General features: G+C 42.1%; 1 protein-coding gene and 1 long non-coding RNA gene across 4 annotated transcripts in view; one reads left to right on the top strand and one right to left on the bottom strand.

The window, feature by feature from the left end:
• Positions 1-4,928: 4,928 nt before the first annotated feature.
• The window catches only part of LOC111244045 (protein phosphatase 1 regulatory subunit 16A-like), a 242,917-nt gene continuing 238,811 nt past the window's right edge, over positions 4,929-9,034 (top strand). For 2 of the 3 annotated variants that reach the window (XM_022790592.2, XM_086980736.1), the window contains exon 1: positions 4,931-6,376. The gene's annotated coding sequence lies outside the window, so the exon portion shown is untranslated. Of the gene's footprint in view, positions 6,377-9,034 lie in introns of all 3 variants that reach the window. The other variant, XM_022790598.2, reaches the window with a different exon arrangement.
• LOC147757994 (uncharacterized) lies at positions 6,211-7,776 on the bottom strand. Its single transcript, XR_015321663.1, has 2 exons — positions 7,565-7,776; positions 6,211-6,866 (listed from the first exon to the last, which is right to left on the bottom strand). It is a non-coding gene; the product is annotated as an uncharacterized LOC147757994 (long non-coding RNA).

The raw sequence follows: 9,034 nt of genomic DNA, 5'->3' as shown, positions 1-9,034 counted from the left end.
TATAAACTATAATATCTATTTCTGAAAAAAAAATGTAACCTCCAAATCCCTCTTCACAAGATGTACACGATTATCTAGGAGTTCTCTTCTTTATAGCTAATATACAAATGCTACTTCGGGTAAAACGAGCACAGGAAGGAAAATTCGTGAAAAGCAGTTATAGAAGAAATGAATAATGATTCAGGCCAACATGTCAATGAAAGCAACTGTGTAATATTAACAAGCAATGTAAGAAGCTTTGACGTCCTTTGTCCTACACTCCCAATTTGATCGGAAGGGTGTCGACTATACTTCGATAGAATTACATTTCATTTACACTTGAGATGCTGCTCGCATTAATGCTTGAAAATTTACTTTTTATTACGGTTGTTTACAAGCGTTAAGATGCTGTTTTCCTCATCATCGATAACCACATCCTGATCTGGTAGGCAAATCCATCTTCAATTAAGTATCTAGGCTAGGTTTCTCTTTCTACTTTTGTGAACGGTCTCAAGTTTTTAACGTTCAATTTAAACTTCTTTTAGGACGATTCAGCCTTTTGCACTACTTTTTCTTACCTCGAAAAGCTTTTAGCAAGGATAGATTGCACTAGCCATGCTATTCAGTTTTGTGTAACGTGTTAGCTTCTCCGTTTTCGTCTCTACCTATCCTTTTTTACGAGTGGGGTTAGAGTAGAGGGGGCAATGACGAAACGATTCGAAATCATAGAAATTTACAATGTACAGCAACATCTAGAACAACAATTTCCGAAGTGCTGTCGCACGAAGTACGGTGGAAGGTAAGGAAAGTTACTATAGTACCGTTGCTATTGAGGACTATGGGCCTCGTTTTTTGCACCTTCCTTTGGCCAACATCAGCCGAGTTTTTGAAATGTTAGAAGTGCCATACCAAAGGGCAAAAGTACGACATGAGCTGGTGGCAATTGCGCATGTCTTCGAGTGCACTGTTATGGTAACTACAGTTAATAGGCATGATGTTACACCAGTTCAATTATCAGCGTTGATTAAGATTATTGCCACATATTAATAACCAAGAAAATAAAGACTGAACAAACAATAGGGAATTAAAGCGGTATTGTTCATCAAGCTTAATAGCTATTTGTATGGTTACCATGCTGTTTTGTAGGCCCTTTGAAAGACCTATAGAAAAGCTTGGCAATACCAATTGCTAAACTGCTAACCAGCGCAAGTCCTTTATGCTAAATCTAAAAATAGATGAGTTATTCACATCATTAAAGCTGCTAAATAAAAAATAAACGAGACGCAAAATTTGCATGTAATAGTTGTATGTAATGGAGATATACTGGCAAAGGGGGCGAGGCAAAAACAGGCTCATTATAGGATCGGACATCAGCGTACAGGCAGCAGGCAGGAATAAGCTTATACTTGAAGCAGTATATGGTTTTGACCCTAGGTTAGCTTTTTTCTAAGTAGAATCTTATTTTACCAAACAGCCAGGCTTCAAGTTGCTGTCTCAGCGTACGTGAAACTTACCAAAATCGAATACAACTATAGAATACTCGATTAAAAATAATATGTTGAAGTTGAGGTATATTAGAGTAGGTCATTTGGCTTGGAGGATTATGCCATTACTGAGAAACCCGTTTCACCCGTTTCTCTTGTAAACCACAAAGCAACGTTTTTTTTTTTTTTTTTTTCTGAAAATGCATCTACACATAGACAAAACGTATTTATTTATACATAACTAAAGCTCTGTCGGCAAAGATTTTTGGCGTTGGTACACACTGAGAACACCTGGAGGACTGGGTTACTGATGTTGAAAACTCCCTCAGCGACATTCACAATAGTTTATCGCAAGATCATCTCCAGATCGAACGTAACGCCCAAATCTCTCTAGGCAACTATCTAATATTTCTTTTATCCTATCACTAAGTATTTTTTGATAGCCTATTGACCTATGATGAGTAGTATATCAGGAACTGTTCTTCGTATAACGTATTTTAGGTCGGATTATCCTAGTTCGACTCGTCGTATTATTTATTTATTAGAGCTGTCGGCACACGCTTTATAGGTGATGCTTAATTTCTCGATATGTATGAAAAGGTTCCCGTCAGGTACTGAATCACTGTTCCATAAATGTTTCCATCGGAAACTGGATTTAGTCAGCGTTTCTCAGTGTGACCTAACCTGATTAATCTACAGGTAAAATTTGTTTTGAGCTTTAAACTAATCATAGCCGTATTGCCTAATATAATCTATTTAAAAGTAACTAGAATATGTCGCACGCCCCTCTCCTGCATCTTTTTATTTTAATGCTTAATAATTCGATGATATTTTAACGAGCCTTCGCAAAAACAGGAACTAAAGGTACGCGGATCCTGCATGTAATATTTGATTTTTACCTATGATCGTTTCATCTAACCACTAAACAACTTGTAAACAGCTTAAGATTAGGGAATTAGCTTCGCCTCTCATCGTAGGCAATACCAAAAAGCTTATTGAATAACGTAAAATAAGCGTCAGGGATGGGAATACACGGCCTCTGAGCAGCCAGATACTACACAGCGTAACAGTTGGGGTTTTCGGGCAGGTGTTAAGGTGACCATTACGCTTAGATACCCAGCCAAAGTGCGCGCTGGATCTGTTGCTCGATTATGAACAATTGTTATCCTAATATGCACATAAGTATCGAACACTAACTTGAGTTATATAAAACTAAAATCGACCCGCTATTTCTTTTTCAAGAGTAGAAATAGAGATTTTCTATATATTACTATGGCACGATGCAAATTAGATAATGAACTGAATAAAGACGCGAACGAAGCCTCAAGGCAGGCCATGATGGTGCTGTGGTAGCGCATTTTGGAAACACATCCAATGGCCCGGTTTAAAAGTTAACATTGGCACGCTTCATTTCGTGTCGACGCCCAGAATGTGAAGTAATACCTAACTAAGACTGTCCTAAACGTAAAATTCGGGGCATTTAGACGAATGTTTGGCTGACTAGAATTTTCAAGCTGTATAAATTAAATAACTAACAACAGTGTTAAGTTGTCAGTGTTTCTCTGCCAAACGGGATTTCTTTTTTAAGCGATAGTTCATAGGCTACTGGGACGGCAATTCTATTAATTTCTGTATCTAAAACACTTTCATTTATAGACTATAGTACGCCCACAGACTCATTCATCAAGTAATAAACTAGGATACACATCACTGTACGTTTACCATGTGATGCATTATTTATTTGTGATTAATTCATATCAGATTTGTCGGTAATTTTCCGTCCGGCGCGGACACGGTTTCCGCGCACCGGTGTCGTCTACTCCCATTGCTCCGTAACAGCAGTTCCTGTTCCGTCACGGGAACCTCTCTCGCTTGCTCGCACCCTTTCAATGCTCGTCTACGAAACCCTTTCCACCAGCCGTTATAAGCTGTTCTCCTTTCGGCTATTCGCATATCTGCTCGCGCTTTTCAACGACGATCTTGAACCTTCTTCCCAAACTTAAGACATCTTTATTTCAAATTAAAGGCTACTTCAAGTTTGTTAAATTTGTTTGCGGCTCTTCGTCGCAGTCGTGATTCAAGCGCTTTATGCGCGAAATGCTCAAGATTCGACCCTAGTCAAATCTATGTGTGTTTGAAGACCCAGATCTACCTAAACGCCTTTCTGGTCTTGATCTCATCTGTGTGAGTTTCTTTTCGTATCAACTTAAGCTTACTATTTCCTGTCGGCCATAAAGATCCAAGAAGATCATACAGAACAATGGCACATCTAGCAAACGAAACTTAGGAACAAAATGAAAAAGGAGAAACGCCAGGGATCGCGCAGATATACGAAATATTTTCCAGTAACAAGTGGAGCCCCAAGTCAATAGCTAATTGGCGGCGATACATAAACAATTAGTTAGTATAACAACTCCTGCAGTAACAATTCGCTGCCACTAAACACACCAAATACATTTGACTCTTTTTCGATAGCAAATCTTAGTTGATTTTTCGCATTGGACACAGACAAACACGCGAAAACCGCACCTGTGCCATCGCAGGAAATCTGGCCTTAATCATATAAGGCCGAATAACCGTGTATAACTGCTATACCAGCCATCTGTGAGCGGTATCACCACCCTACCTAGCCGTTATCGTCGACAACACCATTGCCACCTGCAGTGATACATCAATAAAACAGATAACAGAGGCTCTTGCTCTCTGCACCAGCGGACTCCATAGATTCATCTTGGTAACCGACAATTTGCAAGCAACTATCAAGCGAAGCTTTTTTCCGTCACATCGGCAATACCATCATGTTCCGCAATAGGACAGATAGATGAACCGGTCGATGACGGTCTATTGCGGGCGGGCCAGATGCAGCTCCGGTCTTCAGCATCGGTACCCCTGTATCTGTTCGTTTGTTTGTTTGTTTGTTTGGCTGCTGGCCGTTGTCAGTCAATTTTTGCTTCTTTCCCTTCCTCTCACTGTCGTTCCTATAGCCTCTGCTGTGACTGTCGTGCCCGTGAACTGCTTTGCAGCGCTCCGCTAGCTCACGTTGGCGCTGTTGCTGGCCTCCGCTGGCGGGAGCGCCCCTACTGCCCAATGCACCGGTCTGCTGGTCGCTCCGTGCTTGACTAGCAACAACGAGTACGGCCAGCCGAAGTTAAAAGCTCGCTACCGGAGCTGCTGTTGTTGGCCAACAGCCAAACGGGCTGGTGAGTGAATGAATTATTATCGTTATTAGCTGGAGGCGGCTACGAAGTTGAGCCGCGCGCCGTCCGTTTAGCCGTGCCGTGTCGAGCTCTGTTGGAGAGGAACGAGTTGCAGCAACCGCCGCCAAGCAGCGGCCGCAGCGCCGCCACCAGCTTTCTGTCTGAATGTCCGGTTGGGTGGCTGGCTGGCTGGCTGACTGCCTGCCTGCCTGTCTGTCTGTCCGTCCGTCCGTCCGTCCGTCGGTTTGTCCGTCTGCTTTTTGCTGCGCAAACGGCGTCCGCTCGTGTCAGTCAGTGGGACGCTGGCAGTAGCGTTGAGCGCGTGCTGTAGGATGGCTTGTCCAGACAGCGCGTATGCTGAGCAACGAATAACGCCGAAAGAATACAGAGAGGGAAAAAAAGAGCAAACAGAGAATCCCAGGTAATTGCATCGGTGATAATCGAGGGTCCAGTGTGCGCCGATACTTGCTGTGGCAACTGGTATTGAAGTCATAGTGACAATAGAATCAAAGGCTGTGTGATAGTGCCGTGGCGCTTGTTGTGTGGTGTTGACAGACAGCCTGGAGATGCTGTTCGCAGATCTTCCCTATGTGTAGAAGTTACGAAGCTCTGCGTTGATGTTGAGGGTTGTGATTAGTGATTAGTTTATTAGTGATTGACATAGCTATCCAGCTAATCCTTAACAACGTATTTATCAGCTAAGACTTAGCCAATCAGCGACACAGTTGTTGACAATGTACAGGTGACTGATGTCAAGCTGGAACGGCGAGAAGAATCGAGAGAGTCTGATTGAGATGAAGTTGTCTGCACACACTTCGAAGCTATACAAGTATCCCGTTTACCTTGAGCAATATACGAGCAGGGTACGACAATTCATTTGCACCAGCCCTAAGCATTTTGATCGCCCTCAAATAGTAGCCAGGTAAGGTACTTGGAAGCGCGAACAGATCTCCGGCCGATGCAAGTCGAGTTGTAGGTAATAACAAGGAGGAGTGCACTCCAGCATCCCCAAGACAGCATGCGCCCTATTGACACGTGACGAAGCTCTTAACTCGTTCGACAGATTTTTCTCCGCGGCAGAAACAAGTTGTTTTGGTGATTCGCTTTGCAAACGGGCAACATAACGGGAGAATGGATCGTGACTGTCGCGAACTGATGCTGGCTGACAGGTACCGCGATATGATCTAATATTGAAGATGGTGATACACGTGCTTTATTGCGGATGGCACTTTTACGTTTCAACTGCGAGAGTGAGCTGTCAGCGGATTGTTTCCTAGCGGGGTTTGTGAGCTGGATGTCAGTTTTACAAAAGTGTGACATAATCATGATGCAGTATAATTGTAACTAACGCAAAGACGACAACAGCACGTGTGACAGCTCTGCTTTAAATAGCTAGATGTCACTCGTTTACTCGGCCGCGTAGCGTGAGCGAGGCTGGCTTCAAAGTATACATCAGCTTTCTTTGACGATGGCTAGATAGCTAAATGTTTATCCTCTATAATAGTAATATTGTGATTCTCTGTACACTACCTAACGGATATACGCGAGGACTTAACTGTTCACAAGTACGAATAAATAAGTCGACGTCAATCGTGTTCTACCCAAGTGAATAGGAATAATATCTATTATCGCTGAGGAAAACATATTACTTGAAGACATACGCTAGCAGACAAATCGACCGGAACATCCTGTACATTTCGCACACTTGAGAAAAAGGTAAGAGACAAGCTTATGCTGAAGTCGACGATCCGAATCGATTATCTAAATAGAAGCCAGCGGTGGAACGAATATGTTTACAATACACTGAGACAAACTGGCAATTCTGACAAAATCACCAGCAGAAATTTAATTGTACTACCATTCTTCGATGAGTAGAAACTTGCAATGACAATATTACTGGATATTAATCTGTTACGACATAGGTATTTAAGACGAATAATTAACCCTACAGGCGTCCTTAAGTAACAGGGCAAGACGCGGGCTAGCTATAATAGGGCCTGTGTCAGCTGTGGTAACCGGTTCGTCATAATCGCTATGGCATACTTAGTGTGACGCTAGCGCCGTAAACGCGAACGATCGTGGAAGTTTCGGGTCAGCGGCAGGCAGGTAGTTTGGCGAGCTATCCTATTATTCCTCGTATGACTGTTAAGCGGGCCTAAACGTTGCGTCGACGAATGGCCAGATCCGTACACGCGCATGAATGTACCTATATGGAGTCGAATATACATCTTTAAATATCTATGCAGACCCAAGTGACTAGGAGCGAAAAATTGTCTTTCCTTGGACGAAACACTTAGAAATGTATCACTTAGATATGGCCGGTCAAAGGCTCCAACCAACTGTTTTGAAAAGAAAGCAACAGTTACTATTTATTAGATAAATCAACATGACAGAAAAGACGGTGGTTATAAAACCTAATCAAACGCTTGCTTAACAATTTCGTCCTTACTTAATGCCTTTAGATGGCCGTAAGCAGTGTGTTGACCAGTCGAGCAGTAGTAACATTATTAGAGGAGGAACTGCTTTGCCGGAAAAATAGATCCCTTGAGACCAAACTTCGAAAACAAACGGTTTTGGATAATCTGACTGCAGTTATTTAAACGGTTTTCCGGAACACGAAAGGAAATAGCTAGAGGAACTGATGGCCGTGATGGTAAATATTTATTTTGAAGAAGCTTGTCTGTTTGACAACTAAATGTAAGGCGAAAATGAACTCAGTGTCTGGCGTAGAAGTTCTTAGTTCGTAATATCAGTAATACGAGTATTGGTACCTTTTAATTAACACATTCTTCCGTCTGAGTAATAACCATAGTATTTGATTACTCTGCATGCATGCATATGTGACTGTGTTCCAGTGAAGGTGTATACTTTTGTATTTGGACACTGTAGACTGACTTAGTTTACCTGATGCTAAGGTGAGGAGTCGTTGATGCTTCTACAATTTGCCCATCAGAGAACTCCCAAGGCACCAATTCAGCTTCATCGAATGGCTGATCAAGAGTTTGTTTTAGGCGAACAGGGCCCACAAACTCACACTACTGATCAAAAAGCAGGTCAGTCATCTGCAGACCTCCATCTTCGCTCACTATCTTTTTAATTGAAACTCCATTTGTAAAAAAAAACCTAACCAGTCGATCGTTTCGGTATCGCACATCGCTCAGAAGCCAGGTGGCGACTTTCGATAACGTGGCTGTACGTCGTCACCCGTTTTGACGGCCGTCGTCCCATCATATAACACTATTGTGTTATCTGTTAGTCGTTCTACACGTTAAAGACTGAAGCAAGCACCACTTGCGCTTTGGTTGGTGATATCGTAACTGTTTTACGTATACATATCACAAAGCTGGTGCGGGTTAGATGTTTTTTTTGTTTGTCTAAACATATATGGAAACGGGGTGCATTCTGTTGGCAGAATCATCATCATAAAATACTAGTTAAGATTCTTGCTATTTACATTTGCTACTTAGGATATTTCGTAGTACAGCGCAAGCAAAGCTGCTAATTCATTACCTTCGAGTAAGTTGAACCGAAACGTACCGCAAAAATTTCGTTAGTCGCTTCAAATCTCTTAGTCCAACAATTAGTACATGAAAAACGGTATCACGGCGCTATAATTTATCGAGACGTTTTTTTTTTTGAACGACAGCAACAACAACACAATAAAGAGTCAAACCGACAAAAACTATTTTTGAACCGTTGGTGATCGGTCATTCGGATTAGTGAGACGCTAGCTATAACGTTTTTGTTTATTTCTTAAAAAGACTTGCTTTTCTACTAGGGAACGCTATAAGATTTCCGCTTGACCTGTCTCACATGCTACAGTTGACAGCTGTCGCAAGACGTTTGGAACAATGGCTACAAGTGTCTTTGTCTAGATATAGTCGGTCATCGAATGCCACCTTCAGCGGTCATAATTTACCGTTGTCTGAACCGTTCTAAGGTGTTTTTGTGCCTCAATAGCTTGTTGATTACTGATTCGCAGACTTTATGTACGTTGTCTGTTCTTGTTTGCCCTAGCGAACGTATAGGCTATTCAAGCTTTGTCTCCTCTAATGCCTCCACTAGAAGTTTATCTATACTAGTGATACAAAGGACATTTAGAAAATGTACATACCTTAGTACGCTTACTATTAATCGTATTCATATAATAGGTCACCAACACTAACGTCAAACAAAAAATCCACAGTTGAGCCGAGGAAGACTGCGTTACGGCAGAATACATAATAGTGCCTAAGGCCCTTAAAGGTCCGGCCACACCTGGAGCGTCTACACGATGCGCGACCGTCACAATTTCTCTAGGTAGCGAGGTGCTTATGTACTTGATCCCTTATTTTTTTTTTACCTATTGAATAATGGAGTTTCTGAAAAAAGTGT

Source organism: Varroa destructor, unplaced genomic scaffold (assembly GCF_002443255.2).
Source record: "Varroa destructor unplaced genomic scaffold, Vdes_3.0 BEIS01000002.1, whole genome shotgun sequence".
NCBI classification, from domain to species: Eukaryota; Metazoa; Arthropoda; class Arachnida; order Mesostigmata; family Varroidae; genus Varroa; species Varroa destructor.
The sequence above is the reverse complement of the archived record's forward strand: the minus strand, read 5'-3'. Positions and strand labels throughout refer to the sequence as shown.